This window comes from Lissotriton vulgaris, chromosome 2_2 (genome assembly GCF_964263255.1).
Source record: "Lissotriton vulgaris chromosome 2_2, aLisVul1.2, whole genome shotgun sequence".
In the NCBI taxonomy this organism is placed as follows: domain Eukaryota; kingdom Metazoa; phylum Chordata; class Amphibia; order Caudata; family Salamandridae; genus Lissotriton; species Lissotriton vulgaris.
In genome coordinates, this window is record NC_141688.1 from 79,658,418 (window position 1) to 79,673,619 (window position 15,202).

Consider the following 15,202-nt stretch of genomic DNA (forward strand, 5'->3'; position numbering starts at 1 on the left):
TAGACAGAGATTTGCTTATGTTACAACAGGGCCAGTCTCAATTACGCTCTATTATAGAATTAGGCTGGACGCTGCAAAATCTTCGTTCAGGCTATGTGCCTTGGCGTTTAATCAACACAACGTCATTATTTTCCAGTTTTAACCTTACTGATAAACAGATCAGTTTGGCACAGAAAGGAGCAGACTATACAATCCTGAGCATCGAAAAACTCGAGAGATTACCATTGACAATGTCAGAGAGTCCTGTCATTGAATGGATAATATACTTTTCGATTTAAAAAGTGCCTTGAGTACATACCTGCTGGCCAGTATGAACAATTGGGTAAAGGATATGTAAAATCCGAATGGAAATTACCATACACTCATTCTTGCTATAGTGACAGTGACAAAAATGTATTTCTTAGTGGTGAGAATTGTAAACATTCACTAAGCGGTATACTTTTGTGTCAGGGTATTAATTTACACGGAGCATGTGATGGAAATTCAAACAACCTTTCATGCCACCAGCTAGTCACACCTGCAACTCAGATAGAGCCCTTCTTTATGCAACTTTCGAACGGGAGTTACATTCTTAGAACGGATCACAGATGTTGTGGCCTCACGCCAGGGAAAAGTTATCTAATAGAAGTCACGTCCATGGTCAAATGTTGTATGCAAGCATTGTTCCCGAGTGGGCCTCCAGACATAGTGACTCCCATCTGGCCTCGTCTGAATCTCTATTCTATACGAATTGATACATTAAGCAAAATGAAATCTGTACTTTTACAGACAACAGTGCCTATAACGTCATCTAAAGAGACGTATGATCTTCTAGTTGCAAGGACAGCTACTGAAATTCATGACCTTTTATCAACAAATTGCCCCGTGCATTTCGTAGAAATGTTCAGCCAACTCCTTAACATGTCTAGTGCAACAAGCATCCCAGGCATATTTAAGACAGTCTTTACGGGACTGCTAACACCCTTCCAGGCAATTTTGGGAATCTTTCCTAATTTTGTGCACTACATTTTTGGCGGCATACCATTATTTTTGGGACTCGTCGCAGGGATTCTATTTTTGACCCTCCTGCTACGTTATGGCAAGCCTCGGCTCAGACATAGCTCCCATGGGAATGGAAGAGACAATCCTAGCAATGCGCTACCGGGACAGGATAACTAACGTCCTTGGATTGGCCAGGCTGAGAGATCTAAACATGACCTGGTTCCTTTCATTCAGACCGATATGGCAAAATTGCATTTTACCTGTGCTACGGTGTATGCTTTGCGGCGATGAATGCGTGTTGGACATCTGTCTTTCACTTCCATCAGCAGTACCAATGGACGTCGATACTTTGCTCAGTCCAATAACGGCTCACGCATTGTGTTGTCCCCAGCGGCTACCAATCCTGATGACGGCATTCGTGGAGACTCCTGTACTACAGCCAAGTGGTAACAGTGGAGCGAGTGATAAAAGCAACATCATCCAGGTACAACGTTCTGTGAGCATTGCTGGTCCTGCCTTCGATGACAGCAATCATTCTCACACCTGCCAAGTTACAGCGCTATCTAATTTGGTTGAACTATCACCTGAATTTGTAGACCAATTCTTTGAGAGCCTGTCTGATACGATGTTCTCACCCACAGAGAAACAATAATTCTTTGAATTGGACAATTTTTCTAATATTGACCTTTTTTTGGCACGAACAATTCTTTGCTTAACATAAAAACTATTCTTAGAGAACAGAAGCTTCACACTTCTATTTCTAAACACATCTAGAGACATAACAACATCACACCAGCCTCTAGCACACATGTTATTACAATGCATTTTTATGTGATGATTTATCTCGCTTTTCTTCTGTCAGAGATACTTCATGTGTAATTCTTTATGCGTAATCGTTCATTGATTTCATATGCAACAATTTTTTGAATGATTACTATGCTTTAAAAAACGTACAGTACCTAAATCCATGTATTACAAGTACGCCTATTTCGAATGCATTTATGTATTTTGGGGTGGGCAATGTTACACATGCATCTAATTGCTTTAGTTTTAGTAATTTTGATGGACATTAACCCGTGGAGTGGGTGTTGCGTGTTTATCTAGGTTCCTGATCGATACTGTGACCTTATGCCCCTATTCGGCTATAAATCCATTTATTCCCTATATTGGCATAACCGTTCAAGTGCGATTTTCTGAAAAGTCATCTCCGGCCTCACACGAACAGAGCCACATTCCAGCATAGTTCTCTCTGCCACTTCTTTTGCGACCAATTAGTGCAATGACAGAGCAGTAGTCACTATCTGATATTCCTAGATAACACTCCGAGTTCTTCAACAAGATAAAAACTCAGCAAACCTGGAAATCCCCGCTTGCTATGTTTAGATTAGTAATGGAACTCTAATGAGCAACTGATAACTATCACTTCCTAGTGACATCTTTAATTGACGTCTTATGTCCAGCAAACTTGCGTCAAACCCGGCACCTGTCAGGTATAAATATTACCAACGTTGCCTTAAGCAATGCCTGTTGTACGAGCTACTGAAGCCAGCTGCCTGCACGACCCCGTGTTGGTAAATCTAGCACTCTGTCGCTGCAGCATGCTATCCTGTGGTGGTGAAGCTGCTGATACCATTATCGCCGCTAAAGCGCGACCTATGGTGCAGTACGCTTAAGGAGCTGAACAGCCGTCCCTCTGCGAAGACATCCAGCAGATTCCAGCTGCCCGCGGACGCTGTCCCCCCTCCTTCCTCGACGCGCTGAAGAGACCCGCTGCCTTTCTCGTGCAGAGAAATCCAGCCACGGCGTTTCCGGTTTACCCTCGCGGGTGACTGGGATATCGAGAGAGACCCCTGAAGGAGATACCAATCCTTCATCATTCTATTCAGAGGTATGGTGTTGACTAAACCCTTAGACGAGAATTCTTGAAACAAACCTTGGCAAAACCAACTTAACTTAAAGCTACTTACTTACTCCCCCTTTCACGTGTTAGGCTTAGGTCAGGCACACTGGGGTAGGCTTAGTTAGAAGCACCAGTTGAGTATGTTAGCCTAATGTATATATGACTGTATATATGTTTTATTACTTTTAAACCATTGTATGGCTAAGAAACCATATCAATGCTTTTACAGTTCTATTTCGCAATACTTATCTTACTGTACGTACTTTTTATAATAACAATTATTGCAATTGTGGCAATACATTTCTCTTGTACGAGAAGAAAGACTGTTCAATAAATGTTAACCCTTTATTGACAAACGCCCGTCTCTCTATTCTCTACATCTCGTGAAAGTAAACTGCACTAGACTGACTGAGTGAAATACATGTCTATTGTTTCACACGACCCTAGAGATTGACTCTTGATCTGAGGAGCAAAGTTGTCATGTTGCACGGTTGTTGGAAAACTGAATCCCTTCTTGTCTGTGCCAAGGAAGCTGATCACTTCCTATGCAGAGAAGAAAGTTTCCAGTGACCTCTGAGCTAGTTGGTAACACAACCCAATTAAGTTTAGCATAGTCAGTGGAGGCCTGGAATATCCGCAGTTCCACGTCGATACTACTGTTTATGTTATTCCAATGCGCAGGGCCTAGTGGGAAACTAGGAACTACACTACAGTATACCACTATCTCTGTAACAAGGCAATAGGAGTCTGCATGAGTACTTAATTAATCAGCTCAAGCGAGTGCTGAGGAGTACGAGTAGGTAGCACTGATAATCTGTCTAGCTCAAGCCGGATCACATATTATTAGTAACGTATGCGCAACTTACCTCTGAGTGTGAGCAGCATGCTATTTGAAAAAATATATTTTAGCATTTTAGAAAACAATAAATGAATAACTTCTCACCAAGCCCTGCAACCTCTGCACACAGCAGGTCAAGCATCTCTGTTTAGCATGTCCACTCAGCGTTACGTCAACTGCTGCATCGTTAGCTGAACCTCAATGCACCAGTACACGCACCAGCTCATTCTACTCCACAGCAGCTGACGCTGTATACCCTCTGCATACCCTCTGCCAGCATGGAGGGAAGGTGCTGCTGCACATAACAAACAAGGACGGCCACCTCCGCCTCCAAACAAATAGGGCTTGGCTCCACCACAGCTCCGTTAACTGCAGGGTGTGCGGCTTGCTACAACCGCACTGGTGCCACCGCTTGCTGTCTGTTGCTCAGACATGTTGCTGGGGTGGAACAAAAAAAAAGAAGTAAGAAAAAAGAAAACAGCAAAGTAAAAAGGAAGTTCTTAAGGAAGTAGAACACAAGGAAGAAAAGTATAAAAAAAAGTCCAAAAAGTAACAGAAATGATCAAATAAAAAACCCAAAAGGGTAAAATACACTAACACAAAAACACACTCTGATATAATAAAGCTAAATGAGGGATTGATGAGTAGGGTGTGGAGGATTGGAAGAGATTTAAATCAGATTGAAAACGTAGGGCCAGCACCATGCACAAACCAGAAACCAGAAAGCAGGTAAAAGAAAATGGCCACGCCCATGCAGACCACTTGGTGCCATTCATGCTGATATTTCAGCTACTTGCCTGAAAAAGCAGGGCGAAAGAGTGGATGAGCATTCTAATACCCATTCATGGAGTTCCATGGAATCTCGCAGAAAATTCTGCCAGTTCTGTTCAGTCCTAGTTAAAAGCAATCTGTCAAACTTTTAACTCAATGGACAGGAACTGCCCCAGCGGTTCCTGTCGCTGGCCTGGCCAGCGGACATCTCTAAATTCGAAGTACAGGTACTACATCATGGCGGCAGACTATTTAATTCTGTCACCCTGACAGATGCAATCCATGGTCTAAACCCTAAATTAGGCCCTCTGTGCTTTTCGGTTAACTTTTGGATGCAATCGGAACGGTGCCATGGTTAAAAGATGCACTATCATCTTATTTTAATATAGTAATAAATGCACACAGGCTAGTCCTGTAAAACACTCCACAACTTTCTGCTAAGGTCTTGATAACTAACAGAGGAGACCCAATGCCTTTAACAAACTCAACTAAAAAATATTTTATTTGTACATAGTGGAACCATAGAGCTTCTACAAGCTGACTAGGCACCTGACCATCAGCGATAAAAAGGAAATTGCTTGTTCAAAGATGTTTAATGGCTCAGTGCCTTGTGCCAAGACGTCCCAGCCCTTGACTTACCCCTGGCAGGACCCACTGGCTGCAGGCCACAGAAATCTAACATGTAAACTTCATCTGCATGGGCCCCTTCACAGTCCATGGGCGCCCATGGGTTGGAATTTGGGATTGGGGGACTCTCATCCAAGTTGATACAGAGGATCTGAACTGAAAAGAGGACAGAGATCACACAGCGGAGGCACTGGCTCAGCAGTCACCAAGGAGAGGGGGCACAAGTCCACAGACACTGGCGTGGGAGTTGGGGGCCACTTTTGAAAGCACAGTACCCTCCACACAAGTGTCATTTCTGCCAACCAGGCCCATACTACCCCATGTACAGTTCTCCCTCCCGCAGCCTTGTTTCTGATGAACACATATGGTCCCTACAAACCCTTCAAATACAACCCCTTCAGCATACAGAAACATCTTCACTCTAGCTTGCTCTCAATGTACAACCCAGATATCTCGCGAAACACATCCTTTCCAAACACAGCCCTCCATCCACCAAGCACAGTCACTGGGCTATCTTCATTGTCAGTTTGAACAGCAAGAAATGTTCAGAACTGCCATTAACAGAATTCGGAATGGTCTTAATATTGCAAACAAAATAGTAACTACTAGTTCTCTTCTGTCCATTGCATCCCTCTCAACTTGCGTGATCAGGTGGTGGCTCAAGTCATTTGCAAACATGGCCAAATTTGCTTTGGATATAAAGTCCCCACCTCATCAGGTGTATACGTACAATAATGCCCCAGAAGACATTCATTCTTGAATTTTCAAAAGTTTGGTGCTTATTACAACTGTGCAGTAATTTCTCCATGCTGCACTAACCTTATAGGTGCAACATTAGTGCATTGATGCTAGAGGTGTTTCAAACACCAGGAGAGTAGTCCACCAGAGATACAGACCAAGGAAAACCAAATACGGTTGTCATGCAGACCAAATGGTCCCTCTAACATTATAAATGTTTACTACTGCTTCGCCTCAGCCTGACTTTCTATTGGGCAGACTTCATTATGAGTGCCAGACCATGGTTTATCAATGCCTCTGAACCAAATACCATCATATCTATAGCAGCAAATATTAAAAAGACATTCCGCCACCCTGAATCCAACCTCTCTCCGATACTACAAGAGGTGGTGCTTTTTGGTGCTATGTCGGGGCTCCACGTTAACTGGCATAAGTCCATTATGTTCCCCTAACCCCAGCTACGACGGCCTTTGAGCCCAAATACCCACTGCAGTGGTCTACGGACGGAGTGAGATATTTAGGGGTGCAGCTACACACCGACTCTGAAGTAGTGTTTATGGAAAATTATGGGGTGGCAATCAGCAAGCTTGAAGAAGACATTGCAAGATGGGCCAGGCTGCCATTGTTCCTGATGGGCAGAGTGTACATTATGAATATGATTATATTACCTTGCTTTCTGTTTCTTTTCACAAATATCCCTACGGTGCTGCCGCAGGTGTTCCTTCAGCGATTTAAGTCTCTCTTGATCCACCTGGCTTGGGCAGGAAAACAGCCTCTCCCCAGATGGCAGATCCTCACCCTCCCGTATACTATATGGGGACTCGGTGCTCCTGACTTGGACTTATATTATAGGGCTGCAGAGAATGCACAAGCATACCACTGGATGCACGGGCCGTTTGATATACCACACATCTGTATAGAAACCATAGTAGCTTCTCCCAAACCCCTGCCGGCATTGATCTTTACACCTCCCGATCGACAAACTGGGATCATTGACTCACTTAATGCAGCCACGCACGCTTGGCACCACTTATTGCAGCTACAGGCTGGAGCTATTCTCTACTCCCCACTTGCCAGGCTTGACTGGTGCAGATGGCTTACTCCCTGTGCAGATAAAGGGGTGGTGTCGGCGCTGAGAGCACTTGGGGCACAAACTATAGGGGACCTCTTTACTGACGGTGTGGCTAAGAGTTTGAGGGACCTGGGCGGCACTGAGGAGACACCGACGCTGCTCGCACAATTCCAATTTTACATAGATCCTAGGGCAAGAAATGTTGGAGCCTCCTGAACTGCTAACCTTGACTACCCTCATTGCAGCAAAAGTACCCACCAAAATGGTATCCAGAATTTACCAAGTCTCGATGGTTCACAGACGGCATAGTTACACTACAGCAAGATTGGCCTGGCAACGAGGCCTACATAGAGAAGTTACGGATGACATATGGACATATTGCTGCACAAGCCCAAAACGTATATCCCTGAATGGGAGACATCGACTAATTCATTTTAGATTCCTTAACAGGGTTTGTTATACCCCGAAGAGTCTTCATAGAAAAGGCTTGAGGGAAGAGACTGCATGTGATAGGTGCAATGCCCAGGTTGCCGATTTTTTTCATCTTGCCAGGACGTGTCAAGGGGATAGCTCACTGTTGGGGACAGATCTTTGCAGAATTGAATCGAGTGACAAAATTGGCACTGGCGGCAGAGCCAATGCCTGCTTTGCTCGGATACTCCAAGCCTTTGCCCAAGGGGAAACAAAGATTGATAGATATGGGTTTATTATTAGCAAAGAGATGAATGGCGATATGCTGGTCACAAGGCCCTCATCCTACAATTTTCCAGTGGTCGAGAGACATGCTATATTGCATTACTCAAACCAAAAACTATAGTGAACTACGACCACCACGTAATAGACCGAAAAACTTCTGGGCACTGTATAAAACATATGTGGAGAGCAGAGGTCCCGATGAGATGAGACAGGTCGGCGGGCTGCGGGAGGCACCACAATCAGTGACACCGGCAACCGAGTCGAGTTGAAACAATAATGCTTATTTTGTATGAAGAGATGCTAATTTATGTGGTAGCTCTAATACAAGGAAGGATTGGGGTAATGCTGATACGAAAAATGCAAAAGTCATATGCATGTTGAATAATTTATTGGTAACTCCATAGTGCAGAAACTTCTATGTGTGAAATGCTACTGGTGTGATATTGCTAATGTATGAGTCTCATGTTTTGGTTGTTAAAAATCAATAAACACATTATAAAAAAATATATATATTACAAAAAGACATATGTTTGGATGCAATGAATACAATGCGACTACAAAGCCTGTCTACTAACACAAATAGAAAGGGGTGCTGGTCCTAATTCAATTTAAGTCATACAAAGGAAGATACTTTAATAACCTCATACTGGTTCAGTTAACAATCCCTCTAGGTTTGTGTTATTACACTTGGATTTCAGATTAGCATCAAGAGGTATTTATAGCAGAACCTAGTTAATCTATTATTTACTAATGTGCCAATATTATGATTGTCTGTCTCATGCCAAACAGTAATTTATAAAGGCACATGGTTTGGCCCAATATAGTATTTACCTATCTTGGGAATAATCATAGAGGTAATAGTGAGTAAGGCCCCAGGGGAGTTTCCTACTGTTGAAATTCAGCGTTGTAATTTTTGGTAAATGTTTATTTAAGCCATTTTATTAGGTCCTAGCAGTACCGGCTGGTAAGGGCTATCAGTAGGAGCTATAGTGATTACCCAACTGATGAGGGCTCAAGAAACCATCTTGAAGAGTGGGAAGTAGATGTGACTTTGCCAAATTGATGTTTGTAGTCCTGAACGCACCCTTCATGTACAAAGATTAATAACAATCCTGATGCGATTAGAAAAATATGACTTTTCTGAAGATCCTAGTGAACATGAAGAAAAGCCAGCAAACAAAACATTCGAAGAAAAAATAAGAGAACTCTTTCATCAACTTGGAGAAATATATCTGATTTTACCATGGATTGAATTGTGGATTGTGTTAGGTGTACTTTTCCTCATGCTCTGGCTCGTTTTAGTTTTAAGCTTGGGACGAATGATTGATGGAAAATACAGTACAATGGACACAGCAAGTCAGAACATCAACTTGGTCTTAAAACCTCACAAGTCATCTCATGTTAAAAAAAGAGACCTGTCATCAGTAAACATCACAGCCATTCCTATACCTGGTGGTGTAGCATGGGACGCTACTGATTACGACATCTATGGCCCGGTTGATCTCTTGAAGTATCCACCCCAGTTCAAGGTTTCATTAAGTGACTTTGTCTCACCGAGCACTTTCTCTGATGATTGGGACTTTGAGACTATTAATAATATGATGTCTGATTTAGAAATGTCAGCAAAATTTACAGATCATGATTATTTAGAAGGTAAATCTGATTATGAAGAAATGTATTGCTTTAATCATTATGGGCACCACTATTTGCATGAATCTGCAAATCCTATAAAATGTTTTAACTTATAATCAATGGGAACATTGTCCAACACCGCCAAAAGGTAGCTCAAAAACATTTTATGAGAAATTTCCATACTTCTCAGGGTTTAATACCACAGATCCAGAAACGTTTTATTTAAAAAATGTGAATAAGACAGGAATGAAAAATATGTTGACCAATACAAAACATATATATTCAGCAAAATTTTATGAACAATTGTCTACATTTGGTTTTGAATTCTGGAAAGATAACATTGAAACAAAAACAATCTGGGGTTCAAAAGATTGGCAAGTACAGGGATTAGAATCATTATTCATAGCCTGCATGATCCCAGAACAAATAATGTTCCTGAATGACACCATTCGACAAACAACCTGTCTCGGCCTAGCCAAAATAAAAGTTTTAAACAACCCGTCTATACCAAAGCCTATGACTGATAGAAATAGCACTACAGATGAGGGGTTAGACGTGTCCCATATTTTACACCAAAACAGAACTAATCCTGATTGGGTAAAAATGGTTGATCTGGCCCACAGACACTAATAACTGTCAAGATAGATTCCTGGACAAAACACAGGGGTTCAAACAGAACAGGCCAGACCCAAGATATTCCCAGAGACAACATCCAGGGATAATAACAACATACAGTGTAGGAAAACTATGCCTCGAATGGCTACAGAAATCCACACTACCTGAAATTAAGCAACACTTGACTTTACTTAAAGAAGGTGCTGACTTGCAGGATTTCTTATTGGGACCTCGCAAACAGCGTCAAAAAGGTTTCATATATGCCGGTATATATGCTGCTTACAACGAAGCTTGGAAAATAACGCAAATTGAAACTGCTGAAATTGATCGTATTAATTTGGAAAAATCCCTGTCTTTAGTGGACAATGGGTTAACGACTCTGTCCACCAGAATTTATTCTTTGGACAGCATTGTATCATCTGCTATTGATATAATAGAACAGGATATGCTAATGTTACAACATGGCCAGTCCCAATTACGTTCTAATGTACAGTTAGGCTGGACGTTACAAAATCTGCGTTCAGGCTACGTGCCTTGGCGTCTAATCAACACGTCATTATTTTCTATCTTTAACCTTACAGATAAACAAATCACTTTGGCACAAAAAGGAGTAGACTATACGGTGCTGAGCATTGAAAAACTAGAAAGATTACCATTAACAGTTTCCAAGAGGCCGGTCATTGAATGGATAACACATGGTACCATAACAATACCAATAACGAAATTCCAGTTTCAATACTGCCTACAGCATATACCAGCGAGCCTGTATGAAAGGTTGGGTAAAGGATACATTAAGTCGACCTGGAATTTACCTTACACACATAGATGTTGGAGTGGGCGTAACAAAGAAATATTTCTTAGTGGGAAAAATTGGGAAAACTCGCTAAGTGGTACACTTCCGTGTCAAGAAATTAATTTACATGGAGCCTGTGAGGGTTCATCTAATGACCTTTCTTGCCACTTGCACGGCACCCCAGCCACACAAATAGAACCTGTTTTCAGGCAGCTTTCCAACGGCAGCTGCGCTATGTTAAGTGACCACAGCTGTTGTGGCATGTTGCCAGGAACGGCCTATCTCGTCAGTGTTACATCCAGGGTCACTTGTTGTATGCAAGTATTGTATCCAAACAGCAAGCCAGACAAGGAGGCAACGATTTGGCCTTCATTGAATATCTCTTCTATTCGAATTGATACATTAAGCAGAATGAAAGCCATTCTTTTAAAAAAACTGTACCTTTGACTTCGTCTAGAGAAACGTATGATCTGCAAGTTGCAAGGACCTCAGCAGAGATACATACATTATTATCAACAAACTCCCCCATACATTTTGTGGAAATGTTAGGTCAAATTTTAAACATGTCAGATACCAGTGGCATCGCACATGTATTTAAGACACTTTTTTCGGGACTGTTAGCACCCTTTGAAGCAGTCCTGAGCATTTTTCTGAATTTCGTGCACTCTGTGTTCGGCGGTCTGCCTCTCATTTTGGGACTCGTAGCAGGAATTCTATTTTTGTTCTTTTTGCTCCGATATGGCAAGTCCAGTCACCAGCGATACCCAGATTACCATGGAACAAACGATCCAGGCAATGCGGTACCGAAATAAGATAACACAGGTCCTCAGCATGGCTCAGATAAGAGATCTGAATACCACATAGTTTCTATCATTAAGACCAATCTGGCAAGATTGCATCTTACCTGTTCTACAATGCCTGCTCTGCGGAGAAAAATGTGTGTTATACCTCTATCTCTCACTTCCATCAGCAGTACCTATGGATGTCTATACTTTGCTTGTCCCCAGCGGCTACCAATTCTGATGACGGCATTCGTTGAGACCTCACCACTACGACATAGGTGGCGGTGAGGTACGAGATGAAAGCGGCACACAGGTACAACTTTCTGTGAACATTACTGATCCAGATCACGCTGACGGTAATTCATCTCACATATGCACTATTTCTACTTTTTCCGAAATGGTCAAACTTTCACCTACTGTGGTAGACAAATTCTTTGCCAGCCTATCTGAGTTAATTTTTTCCCCTAACAACGAGAATAACTCTTGAGAAACAAGCACACAGTGTTCCCTGAACTTTGATTCCGGTCTTCAGTTTTGATAAACAGAACTTCTAAAATTTGGAACTATTTTTTACTAAAACGAAATTATTTTTTCTCAATACCAAAATATTTACCTTTTTTTGGCACAGAGTAATCTGCTTAATGTAGAACTATTCTTAGAGAACAAGATTTCTATTTTTTTGATACCTAGACAATATTTAAATTTAGCCTCTAGCACATGTACAGTATTATATAAATCTGTGATGAAATGGTCTGGACCTTCTCTCCTGTATTAAGAGCCATTTCATAAATGTAATTTCGTGAATCATTCAGACAGCATTTCAAATGTAAAACTGTATGCATTATTTGAATGATACCACTGCTTAAAAAAAGTACAGTACAATACTCATTTTTCATGACAAACCATTTCAAATGCATTTTATGTACTTTTGGGGTGGGATTGTAAATACATGCTTAGAAATGTTATAACTGCTTAGTATTTAATAAAGATGGACATTCTATGTGGAGTGGGTGTTGTAAACATATCTAGGGCTCTAGTGTAATTTTCCCGATTCATGCCCTTATCATATCCTTATATAGGCATAAGAATCATAATCATATTTAGGCACAGCCAATGCAGACCAAATACGGCATGGCTACTTCCACTAAGCTCCTAGAGTACAACGAGTTCTTGAAGACAACCAGCCTTCAGCAGTATGGGACTTCCCCCTGCTTCAGTATTGATTTGTCCCAGAACTCCTGGAGCGTGTAAAGAACTTCGAGTTCTTAGTGACGTTATTATGTCCACCTTTACGTCAAACTTGGCACCTTCCAGGTATAAATATACCCACATCTGCCCTAGCAAATACACGGTGGTTTGGAGCAGATTGACTAACTACTTGCCCGACGCCCTGCTGTAGCGAGTGCCGAAGGAAGCTAACCCTCCAGCTGACGCACTAAGAGAGACGCTGTCTTTTCTCCTGCCGAGAAATCCAGCTCCGGTGTTTCCCTGCTACCCTTGCGGGTTACTGGGAGATCGAGTCCTGAGAGAGAGATACAAGACCTCCTTCATTCTATGACCAAGGTACGGAGCTGATTAGACTCTTAGAGAATTCTTGGATAGATTCTTGGCAGAAACTATTTAACTCAAGCTACACCTCACTTACTTCTTCCCTTGTACTAGACTTAGGTTAGGCACACCGTGCTAGGCGTATTTTAGATGCACAGGTGAGTACTTTTAGTCAATATTTGTCATTGTATGTATTTTAGCCATTTTAAGTATCTTATGGCTTAGAAACCCAACAAATGCTTTTACAGTATTGTTTCATAATACTCTTTTTACTGTATGCACTTTACTTCATAGCAAGTATTACGATTGTTGCAATTAACTTCTATTGCATGAGAAAGTAGACTGCTCAATAAATAACCTTTTTATTGAAAACGCCCGTCTCTCTATTCCTCTGCAAAAACCCTGGTGAAATGAAGCATGCATGATTGACTGAGTGAAATATTTATTGTTTCCGCGTCTCTGAAGATACATTTCATATTCTTGGGGAACAAAGTTGTCATGTTATATGGTTCTCAGAAACTAATCCCTTCTTGTTTATTCAGAAAAGTTTCTAGTGACCTCTGAGCCAGCTGGCATTCACAATTAAGACTAACATACTCAATAGAGACCTAGTCGACTTTAGTCCTAGGTCTAAACTATTGTTTATGTTATTCCAATGCGTAGAGCCTATTGGGAATATAGGAACTACACTACAAGGTTACCACAAAGCCTTCAAGAGATAGGAAAATGCCAAATATGTTAAATGTATTTATGAGGCATTCAGTCAAATGTAGGATACATTCTATACTGGCTGTGCCAGTGTGCCACTAGAACTAACCTACTCCCAATTGAAGAGGCACATTCAGCATGAATCTAGTAAACTAGTCTTGGGTTGCTTGTGTTCTGGGTCAGAGAGGACATGGGCTAGACTCAGGCTAGACTGGCTCTATTGCATATGGCTGGGTTTATCCTGAGGTGACATAATGGAATAATACCCAAATCCATTGCCAATGGGTAGACTTATTGCAAGCGGACCTCCCATCAGTTTTTTAATTTTTACATATTCTATAGCTACCAGAGCTGTCCAATTCAACTTCCCTAATAAGTGATTTCTCATCCAAGCAACGTTGTAAAGACCTCTTACAGTTCTTTGAGGCCAAGATCACCAAAATCTGAGAATCTATCATCAGCAACCAGAATGGCACCTTTACTCCATCTCACCTCTCAAGCTATAAAGCTACTTTACCTTCTTCACGCCCAAGAAAACAGCTAAAGTTCTGAACCTAGCTACCTACCAAAATCATTCCAAATGTCCTATGGACATGTAGACGGATGCTTGCCTAAACCAATTCTACTCCCAATCTAGCAGACACAATTAATTGATTCAAAGCCTCCAAACGTTGTAGTACAAATCCTGCCCCTTAAACTCTCCATTATCACCCCGTCTGAAAAAATCAGCTGACCCAAAAATCCTGGCCTACTTCCAATCTATCTCCAGTCTTACATTCCACAGCAATATTTTGAGAGACATAACATAGCAATTTCAAGACTACATGGAACTAAGCCACCTTCTTCACAATCAAGTTTCAGAATTTGCAACTCATTGGTTGCAGATACCATTGTGGATAACTGTTAAGTAGAGCTGCCCCTCTGAACAGATTAGGACAGAAAAGCTGCCCTTATAATCGTTGATGCCTCTTCTACCTAAAACACTGTTGCCCACATAATCTTCCTTGAGAGTCCTAAATATAACACATACATTTCCTGTCTTGGATCATTTGGGTCAATTCATTTCTTAGCAACAGGAGCCAGAAACTCAGGACTGAACAATTCAAATCATTTATGGGTCATACTAGCTGAGCCTTCTCTTTAACATATACCGTGCAGAAGCTTGAGCAGCACCAGATGAACTTCAAAATGCAATCTGATTACACACAAACCTACTTCAGACAATGAGCCAGAAAAACAACCACAATCAGTTAATGTATGGATCACATATTCCACTTGATAAACATGAGTTTCTGAAGAAAGGCTCCGAAACTTAGATTCTTGCAAATGGAGTCAGTGAATCCACCAACCCTTGAAACCGTGCCCTCCACCTGATCCAAAGTTAGGAACCTTAGGATACTATTAAAGCTTCCCTCTCTTTCTCAATCCTAGATCAATACGGTGACAATGGATGTAAGTCTGCAGCTCTTTCTTTTTTGTAAAATCCTCCCATTCCTCAACA